Below are 9,321 nucleotides of genomic sequence, written 5' to 3' on the forward strand. Positions count from 1 at the left end.
ACTGTTCCTTCTTTCTTCACGGAACCTAACCGCGTTAAAATCTCCTGCAAATAACCATAACCCCTCTTCTATCGCCATATCCGCAGAAATCTCATCCCACAGCTTCTGTTTAGCCCTAATACTTTGAGGAGCATACACATTCACCACGCACAACGGGTTCGTTAAACCCTTTTAGTCTACCTTTGATTATAATAAAGTTCCTTTTCTTCACCGAGCTACTGAAGTCAAAAAAACCCTTTATCCCACATGCACAGTAAGCCACCAGATTGACCCACGGCACCCACTATGTTCGATCCGAAATCCCTATTCCCCCATAAATTTGATAAATCCCAATCCGCCACAACATTCTGTTTCGTCTCTTGAATACAAAGAAAACTGATTTTATAAGTTTTTATCAATGAGCTGACCCAAAGGATCTTCTCTCTACCCACCAAACCCCTAACGTTAAGAGATAAAAGATTCATTGATACACTCCATTAATCCCTTCACCAAAGATAGTATCTCTCACAAGCTGATCATGATTCCCGAGAAAAAACCCCTAGTTTAGCACCCACCTCAACAGTCGCCCCAATCTCAGAAACGGAATTACCTGAATTCACGTTGCCCAGGACGGAAGGCGATCCCGCTAATGAACTCTCAACAACGTCTGCTCCTTCCTGGTTCAATCCAGCCACGGAATTTGAAGAAGTACCCTTCTGATTGAGATCGAAACCCCCACCTACTTGTTGAGAAGAAGCAACTTGAGCTTTGTTACTGGCATCAGATAATGACTTCCAGTTTTCAATGATCCTATTTAAGTCAAATGGGTCACTATCCGCTGGTCTAGGCCTTTTGATGGGCCTCTCCTCCCCTGATTGACTAGAATTATCGTTATTGGGCTTGTTCCTAGATGGGATTCTAATTGAGGGCCTTCTCTTTTGTTTTTTAGCAGGGTCTTTAGAAGAACAAACAAAGCTGCCAAACACTCTCTCCTCTTGAGTGTTCACCTCCGGCCCCACCTCCTTGTTATTGGAATCTGAAACAGTAATGTCATTCCCATGTAGATCCACATGCATCCCCACCTCTTCTTGTGTCAATGTCTTTTCATTACCAAGCACCTTCCCACCTTCCACCGGAGGAAACTCCGATGACTGTGGAGTGGACTCCTTCGTCGTACCAACGTTCTTAAGCCCCACCACTCCCATACACTCAGGGATCCAAATATCGTTAACCTCAGAAACCCAAACCTGAAAACATTTATCCTTCCATTTTAGACTAACCTCGTCTTTAATTTCTTTTCCGTCACCCACCAGAACTCCCACACAGGCCATCGATAAATCATCATCATCAATGGATAGTTGGGCAGGCTTCACTACCATCCCAAATTGCTTAGCAATCTCATTGAACACCGAATTATCCACTAAATGAAGGGGTATCCCCATCACATTTAGCCATGCAACCCTTTCAAACGCCAAAGATTGTCCTTCCCACAAATCCAAAGTTGAGAACCACTTTTTTCAGATTTCTTGCTTACCCTAAAACTCCCCAGCAGCTTCTTGATCCTTGAAACTCAACAGCAAAGATAAACCTCCCACATAGTGAATAGCGACCCCTATAAATCATTCTTCCCACTGAATTCTGTCCATTTTATTAAGGATGTTGATGTCTACCGATCTACCAATCAGGGCACTCCCATGAAGAAAATGGAACGCATTAACATCCTATTGTATCGAAATGGTCTTACCTTTATGAAACTCGTTGCTGGGTGCCGAAGATCCTATGTCTTTGCCTTTCCCCTTAAACAGCTCCGCAAACGAAAGACCTTCTTTCTGAAAAACCCTATCGTTACCCCCAGGCCACTTCTGCTGATTATTCTCCATGTTACTATGCTCGTTCCCGTTGTTTTCTTTCCTTTTAGTCGTCTTAGAAATCCCTTCGTCCTCAAAGAATCCAACGTTTTCAGACGCAAATTTCGCTATGTTAATCTTGAGAATAAACTTACCCATCTTTACTCCGTTCATCCTTTGCTCCAATTCCTTAGCGTTCTTCACGTTTTTAAAGGATACAAAGCCAAATCTATTCCCTGCTTTATCGTTTTTTCGAGCCACGTAAGTGCCTGCTATCTCTCCAAAAAACCCTAAAAACTCTGCAACTTCCCACGGGGTACAACCGAAAGGAATATTGGAGACATAGTACTTCGTAACGTTGTCGTCAATCCTTTTCTCCTTACTCCCTCCCTTACCGTTCCGTCGTGATGGCACGTCTCTCCATTCCTCGTCCATGTTTCTTCTCCCCGCCATTCAACCAGAGAAAAGCTAGACAACCCCAAGAACGAATGGATTCGGACAAAATCCAATTAGAGGGAAGAGTTGACTCTAGGTTGCAACCAATATGCAAACCGAAAAAACTCCGACCACTAAGTAGATTATGCCTTCATCGTCGAGCAAGCTTGGCGGAGGCTAGGGTTTCGGCAAAAAAAATAAATAAATAAAAAATTAAAAAATAAAAAAATAAATAAAAAAATAAAAAAAATAATGCATTAATGTCTCTGAAGACCATCATCATACTTCCTCTCAAATGTCATATATCTCACATTAACCCTAATTCTCTCACCACACGTATGCAAAATTACATCAGCTCTGCTTCTCCTTTTATTCAAATTCGGTCACCACAAAATGAGTTGAAATGCTCGAGTCTAAAATTCTATACTTAGCAGTTTACTGAAACCTGAGATAAAAAAGAATAATTACATAAATAACTGCTAATAGCATTAATAACCAATACAAGATATGAAAAAATAAATAAAATAACAGTATATAGATTTTGTATATAGATTTTTTTTGTTTTGAATGGCAAAAATTATTTTAAAAAACTGGTATAGTAAGAAATAGACCGAGCCAATACCATTACAAAGTGATCCAGGAATACGACCCTCAAACAAACACATAAAAAGAAAAACCAAAAAGGAGAAATACGACATAGATTCATATACTTTATTATTTTTAAGATAGTAGCGTTGACCTAAAAAGTCAAACTGTAATTTTGATAATCCTTCAAAAGATAATTTTTCCTAAATATCTATCATTAAATTCAAATCAGAATAACTTCCACATCAAATCAGAGACTAATAATTCATTAATTGAATCGGAAACTTAATTATAACTAACTTAATTCAAGCTAAAACAGAATTGTAACACCCCGTGTTCGAAAGTCAAAGTCAAGATTGAAGTCAAAGGAAGACAAGACTGCTAATTGCGATCTGTCACTCCTTGCTCAATTCCTGTTTTGACTTCTTTGACTCGTAGATAGTCTAATTTACGCTTAACGTTAGTTTTATTATGTGGAGTACTTATTACTAATCGAGGATTATTCGATAATTATCGCATATTTGATCGCTTATCGCTTATCGTAATCGCGCTCGTAACTCGAATTACGCATTTTGGTTATTGATATGCGTGTGTGTCCCATTTATGTTTTACTCGTGCATGTTATTTATATTATGTTGTGGTGATCAATCGAAACGCAATCGAAACTCAATCGCAATCGAGTCACAAATGCTAAACGCAAGTGAAATAGGATGATTGTGTGTTAGATATAGTAGTTGGGATTAAAAGTAATTTGACTAGGAAACTCTATCGCATCGCAACGCTCGCAACCGCAATCGAAACAGCAAGACTCGTCGCACCGAGCATTCAAACCAAGTGACTAATCGACCAGGCGACCAGCCGATCGATCGAGCTGCCGCTCGATCGGCCAGCCACTCGATCGGGCTGCCACCCGATCGACCCGACCCTTTCCACTTTGGGAAACCCTATAAATACCCAACGTCACCATCAAACTTACTACTATTGGCACTCTCTGTCCGACCAGCGCTCTAATCTTACTATTTCTCCGATTTCTCCCTATTCCGGTAAGATCTCAACCTAAATCTTGTATATCTTTGATCTACACTTGATTCTACACCTATCTATCTTTTAAATCTTAACTTTTAACCGTGAAATCACTAGATTTGAGGTGTTCTAGGATGTTGTCATCATGGTGTTCTTGAAGAACTTCATATTTTGGCCTCAATCCACCGAGAACAACTTAGATCTAACCGATTTCCACATAAACAAACAAATATCTTTTTAGATCTAAAAATATTCACGGTGAAAAGGATTGAAAGATGGTTTTCCAACTTTCTTTCAACTCTTTTACACTCAATGCACTCAAAACCGATAGAATCGGAGCTTGTTCTAACCTTCTACACTTTCTTGTTGATGTGTTGGTTCAAGATTTGGATTCTATCCGTGAGACCACCGATTTCGGGTTAACCAAGAACAATCGTCTTGGACTGGTTAACTGGTTGAACTTGGGTGATTCCTGTTCAATCGGGTCACTAGAGTCAAGATGGGGTTCTGTTGATTAACACGTTGTCACACCGTCTCGATAAAACTACAAACTATCAAAATAACCAAGTGAAAGACGAACGGAACGACCAGGACGGAATGCTGTCCGATCGGACTACCGACCGATCGGATTGTCATCCGAACGGGTTGTCACCCGATTGACTCACCCCTTGGCCCCACACTTACTTTTGTTTTCAAAACCTTGAAGGATGAACATTGAACGAAGGGCTGACCGATCGGAATACCACTCGATCGGACTATCACTCAACCATGTAATGATCAGAGTTCAACACTTAAACAATTTTCAACATGTTCAATATCAGTGGATTGCCACCCGATCGGACTACCATCCGATCGAATGGCAAACTGCGGTGAACTTATTCTCACTAAAGTGTCCAATCAATCGGGTTGTCGTCCGATCGAACGTTCGTCCGATCGACCGACCTGAAAAGTAGTGATACTTCTATGTTTTCAAAATACTGCAACGAAAACTTCAAAAGTCAAGCCATCATACACAAACACATCCTTCCTAAAGGAAGAAACAATCCACTCGAAGGCCACCCGATCGGATGACCATCCGAGCGGACTGTCACTCGCATGATCAGCTGTCCGATCGGACTACCATCCGATCGAACTGCTGTCCGACCCACTCGCACTCATTATCGTTTTACGCGTCGCTTATCATTATGCTATCGTTCTGATCAGGCTAACCCTACTCTCTAGCGCTCCCTTCAATCCATCAATCGTTGTGAGTATACTCGATCCCTTTTCCTTTACGCACTTTTGGGTGTTACATACTGAAGGGGTAAGGTCCCAAAAACCCCATAAAAGGCGCTGGGAACCATACCAAAACCTTACTGATCAACCTTATACCTTGCGCGGCCGCGCACTGGTCTCACAAACAGAGATTTAAAGAACAGTCAAACTGTCAAACACTTGCGCGCCCAAAGGAAATCATAAACCTTTACTCTTTCTCCCAGTAAACAAAGGATGAAAATCCTAAGATGAATACTCCCGCCTTTATATCCAGACTTGGATATTATTTACCCGGACTTAGGATTTATTTTACCTGTCTCCACACGATAAGGTACCACACCAGATTACAGCAGTAATCTTCTAGAAGAAATACAATCGTGCACCACCAAGACGGTTACAACCGTTTGGACACGTGTCACCATCTCATGCATCCCTGAATTCACAACGGAAGCATGCAATTGGAGAGTAATCCCCAATTGATCACTTTACACGTGGCAAATCCCCAGCCTTCGATATAAGTCACGATCCGTGTGCTCTAACACCGGATCAAGAAGCTTGACGGAAGGGAAGGTAACCACTTACGGGGTTAGCATCTTCCGTCAACTTTTCACTAACGGGTTTTCCTGCCTAAAACGACTCCCGGCTATAAATATGAGAAAGAACCTAGGTATGGATCCAAGTTACTCACACTTACAAAAATACATCTTCTTCTTCATTACCAATACTTATTCTCACACCGGAGTCGGGTCAAGGAGAGAACCCCCCTTCTCCCCTTGACGAGGCTAACGGTGCTCTTTTTTGCAGAGTTATCGGAGAAGAAGATCAATCGGATCTGAATCAATCGAGTGGAAACCAACCTTTTATGCGGATTCAAACCCCCTAGATATCTCGGTTCCGACCATTTATCTAGTGTTTCTTCATTGGCGCCCACCGATTCCTCTGTTTTTTCAGTTTTCATCTCGTTCCGATTAAGTTCTTTTCATCCCCTATTATGGCAGCAAATTCATCATCTCATCGACAAACCGGTCTTCGACTGAAAGTCGAGAACAATGTTTAAATAGAAGGGATTCCAGAGGATGCCTCGGATGATAACGAGGTTCAATCCAACCGGGCAAACGATCCTCCAGAAATGTCACCAGCAAACCATGCTCAATCAATTTTACTACCAGGAGAAACTCCAATATCCTGGTATGTCAGGTCTCAAGGGGCACTAAACGCAGTATACACACAGCTCTGTGCTCAGACTGCTCCCTTAACTCAGTCACCAAGACCAGGATCTCGGGCAAACGCTTCCCAATGGGAAAATTCAACTTACGGGGGTACAGAAGTTTACGCCAGATCCACATCACAACGTGAGTACACTCAAACAGAAAGTCATGGTATATCACATCCTGATGTAGTGCGTGGTACGATAAATGAAGATCAAACACGTTGATTCTACGAATACCCGTGTAGTTCTTCCCCAACCCCAAAATTCAACCCAAAGGGCACGGAATTTGAAGTGAAAAAAAAAGTTTTCTCAAAATTCAAGTCTGCCCTTTTCATTAGCTTTAGCAACATATAAATAGAGACTGAAATTCGAAAATGGGCCTAAAACACACTTGGGCCAAAAACTAGAACAAAATAAAAGTCCAAAAAACCCACTAAAAACATAAAACATAAAATAACTCATGGAAATAAGCGTTTTTTGGTTCGGACGATGACCCAAACCGCCGTAGGCGTTTGCAGCAAGATGGAGCTCGTTCTCACGATCGTTTCGCCTGGTCGCACGCCCAAAACGGACCCTTGTAGCCCAAGTTAGAGCCATTTTAGTGAGGCCCCTTTTGTTACACGATCTTGGGCCTCCAAATACAAGATGGCCCGCTCCTCTACACTTGGGCCCGCATCATATCCTCACCGAAGACGATCGGTCCATGATAGGTTAGGTTCCCAAAGAGACACCCACACTGACGAGTCCGATCCAACATATCGTTTAAGTACAAATACCAGTGTGTTCAATCGATTGCAGCCAAATTATAATAAATGCAGGCCTCGAACGGTCTATAACCCTGAGGCCGAACACAACTATGATTTGATTTACCGCCCTGCAGAAGCAGCGGAAAATTCAAAGTTCATCATGGAAATAGCTTTGGCTCCACTTGAGAAAGCCAAATTACCATCCAATGTGGGAAAATTTAATGGGCTGACAGATCCCGATGACCACTAAAGAGTATTTACCAGCGCAGGCCTGGTTGGGGGTTGGACCTTCCCACTGTGGTGTCATTTGTTCGTTCAGACCCTGACCGGACCAGCACGAATTTGGTTTGATAACCTACCAATCGGACAGATCGAATCCTGGAAGGATCTGCGTGAAAAGTTTTTGACACACTTTAGCCAGCAACGGCGGTCCATTCGCGATACATCTGACGTCATGAACATTTGGCGTCGCGATGACGAGAGTTTGGAGGATTTCATCACCAGATATAATAAAGAAGTATTGGAGATTGGCAGAGTTCATGAACAACTAATCCGCGCACAATTCAAGTATGCGGTTAGATGTGACGACATGATTAAGGTCTTATCTGGAACAGAAGGCCTTCCAAAAAGCTGGGAGAAGATAATGGCGGCAGCCAAGGTTTACGCGCAAACTGAGAAGAATCTTACTACAAATAGGCCACCACCACCACACAACAGTCCTGCGGACTTAAGCTCAACCAGCGAAAGAAGGTCAAAGAAATCATGGCGTGAGTCTGGACCAGGAAGTCGTTCGTCTGAAGATGGCCGCACAACAATCAACAAACCCACCGCGCAGAGGGAAAACAAACATGAAAATAGGGAGAGACAATGGACTCCCCTAACAAAAACCCCGGTGGAGGTCTTAAGTACTGAAGACTATCAATTCAAACCCCCAATCCCAATGAAAAGCAAGTGTGGACAAGACCCGACACAATACTGCGAATATCACAAAGATAACGGGCATACCACTAACAACTGCATCTCTCTACGCACAGAAATAGAGAAAGCCCTCAAGAGCAGCGAACTCACACATTTACTCCAAAATGTGCGCAAAGAGATTAAGCAGATAACCCGGGGTGAAGAAGGCCCAAGCAAACGGGCGAAAACCTAAGAACCAACTCTATAAGTTTCCTGCGGAAAGACATGATTCATCAAGCAAAGCGGAAATGTTAGAGAGTAAGTTAAGTTTCACATAATTATTTTAGAACTTTGTAAAAGCCTCTGTGCTCTATCCGTAAATAAAATTGCAAAGTTTCTATTATTTCTATGTTTACAAAGTGCATGCAATTCCTTTTAGTAAGCGCAAAACATTATGGTAGTTCTAAAATAAGCTTCATGAACGGTCAGTGATAACATCACAAACGGCCACAAGTTCAAACAAAAGCTTTAATACCAACATCATTCGCCTTACTTGACGAAAGCAATCGTACTCATGCAAGATATTTTAAACAAACAAATAGAAAACGTCATCCTATTCTTAGTGTACATATACGCCCTAAACACAAAAAAAAATATAATAAAACTTTCAAACACGACAGTGTTTAAGTTACTTGCGCAGCAGCGCACCAGCAGAAGTGAGGATTGACATCCCAAATATTACAAGAAAAATTGTTCAAAACATTTTTCAACCTATGACAAATCTTCACCCTCATCCGGGAAGATTTCCCATAGTTGCGCTACGTGATCATCAGATTGCAACGCAACATTTATCAAATCCATAACAGGCAGTTGCAAGTTGTTGAACTCTGTCTTCAAGGCAGCAAGCGCGACACCGGTATCCACATCAAAGGTTGCAGACTTACTGTTGTCCCAGTCAACCTTTAAAGCACTGTTCACATGATGGGAACATTCAACATATCCTTGCGCATACCCATCTCTTCGCGTAGCAACCACCAAACGAGCAACGGTTTTATCTAACTCTTCAGAGTTCAACACAGATTTAGCAACCTATAAAGAGAGAGAAAAGATAAATGAACAAAAAGCGCGTTAACAAATTTTACAATAAAAAGAAGGAAAGAAACTTACACAGGCAATACCGCGATCTTTTAACCAAGCCATATCGTCCTTCAAAGGTTCAAGCTCGCTTTCCGCTGTAACCCGCGCCGTTTCTGAATTCTCCAACTTCTCTGTAGCTTCAGATAAGCGGCGGGAGGTTTCAATATTCTCGGAATGTGCAAGTTCCAGATCCTTTCTAAGTTGTTCC

Source organism: Helianthus annuus, chromosome 1, assembly GCF_002127325.2.
Source record: "Helianthus annuus cultivar XRQ/B chromosome 1, HanXRQr2.0-SUNRISE, whole genome shotgun sequence".
Classification (NCBI taxonomy): Eukaryota; Viridiplantae; Streptophyta; class Magnoliopsida; order Asterales; family Asteraceae; genus Helianthus; species Helianthus annuus.